This window comes from Papaver somniferum, chromosome 5 (genome assembly GCF_003573695.1).
Source record: "Papaver somniferum cultivar HN1 chromosome 5, ASM357369v1, whole genome shotgun sequence".
NCBI lineage: Eukaryota > Viridiplantae > Streptophyta > Magnoliopsida > Ranunculales > Papaveraceae > Papaver > Papaver somniferum.
In genome coordinates, this window is record NC_039362.1 from 132,241,547 (window position 1) to 132,243,719 (window position 2,173).

Sequence of the window (2,173 nt, forward strand, 5' to 3'; positions counted from 1 at the left end):
GCACAATTCACATGTGATAAGAAACTTGCACACGCACAATCTACCAATACATGTATAGCCTCGATCTTCAAGGTGTTTGATAGGAAGTTAGATTGCCAATCACTTTAGAATACTGAATGAGACTTGACTAGCTTGTTCTTTGGTTGGCTGGGATAGAAGTTGGAGGATACGTTAAGAAAAACAACCATAGAATTTGACCGGATGCATTCGATAAGGGCCACCTCTTGCTAAGAGTCATGTAATTATGTTTTTATTTTTGTTCATGTATCAAAAGTGTCACTATGTTGTAAAGATCAAAGTTATTTCTCCCAAAAAAAAAAAAAAAATCAGAAAAAAAATCAGAAAAAAATAAAAATAAAAATCAAGTATATATTTATTCCATGTTTTGTCATGTTAAAGACAATAGTTCTCTCTTGTTCCAAAAATAAAAGAGAGTAATCAATGTAAATAAGAGTCATGTAAAGAGTCATCTTTTTGTTGTAAATAGTCTTGTAATAAGCAAGGAGGGTGCAGACATCGATGTATAACGCGGGTAAACTGAAATATCACCAACTCATTGGGTGAACATTAACAATTCTCGTAAAGACGGACAGCTAGCTTGGCTTAGAATTCGGTTCTTAGCCTAAAAACTATCTCTTGGTGATTAGTAGTCATAACTTCAGGTCATTCTAGAAACATGTGTAGATACACTTTACGCTCTTATCACGTGTCTTTAGTTGTTATCAGTGCTAGGATTGTGCCTTTGATAGCTAGATTGACATATCCATTTTGCTGTGAGCTTCTACTGTCTTGCACATGTCACATTTCATGGAATCTGAGCTTATATTTTGTCCTAGAACTGTGTAGGTACGTTCTAAGCAAACCTTCACGAGACTTCACTCGTCCACTAGGGACACTTAGTGGTTTAAAAGGCTTAGTGCATACGCTAAATGCATTCGAGAAACCAGCGACAGTGGTATAGGTAGGATTTCCTTAGTTTTGTTTTACTTGAGGACAAGTAAAATTCAGGTTTGGGGGTATTTGATGAGTGCTAAAAAGTGCATATTTCTATATATTTTTCTTGGCATTTAACTCATCTTTTGTTGCATTAATTCTACATTTTATCCCATATTCTGTATTTTCATTGTTTTCAAGAATAAATATTTTTATTAATTAATTTTGCATTTTTAGGTACTAAATAAAGCCTGTTTAACTCACGGAGCAAAAAGAGCAACGAAACGGCAAAGACTCCCGCAGAAAGGCAGCGAAGAATGATGTTTGCAAGAGCCGGATCAATTAGAAGTGGGCTTGAAGAGGAAGAATTGTTCTTAAAGAAGATATGGGCTTGGCATACCCAAGGACCAAATCCATTACCCAAATCCATTTCCATTATCCATACCCATTTCCATGAGAGCCGTCAGATTGGATCCATCTCAACATCCAACGGCCACTTCATCATTGTGCATCAAAATCCAAAAATCATATCAAACACCATAGTACCTAGCTCCATCTGTAGCCGTCGGTTTCGTTGTATCAAATCATCCAACAGTCGCTACATACCTCTTCATCTTAGCCGTTCGAGTCAATCTATATGGGATCATCCAACGGATTCTCGTCGCCGTACATGAACTCTTGATGTCTCCGCCTCACACCCTAGCATCAGAAACCTATAACCTCAACCAAACGAACCCTAATCCCATTTCCATCGACTTCTCCCCCATCTCCTCATTTCTCTGCAACTGCTCCACCCCCATACCATGCCATCGCCACCACCTCCACTGTCTCCTCTGGCGCAACCACTTCCCCTGCCACAACCATCCTATCTCACCATACCCCAAACCATAATTACCACCTAGCCCCATATCCTCCTAGTCGAGTTGTTCCATCAATCTCACACTCTTCCTCTCTGAACCCTAGAGTGTGCAGTTGATGACACAAATCAAGCTAGAAACGTAGCAGGAGCAGGAGGAAGAGAAGATAAAGCATGGGTCGAGCTGAATTCGCGAATGGGTGAGAGAAATTGAAATCCCCAAATTTTAGGGTTTAGAAATTAGGGATTTGATGTAAGCTATAAATAGAAACTGATGTAGAATGTTTAAAGTGTTCTTGGGTCATCCTAGTTCCCCCTAATTGGGTTAATTTCATTTTTCAATCCAATGCATATCTTCTTCTTATCCACTGTTAATGTTTGTTG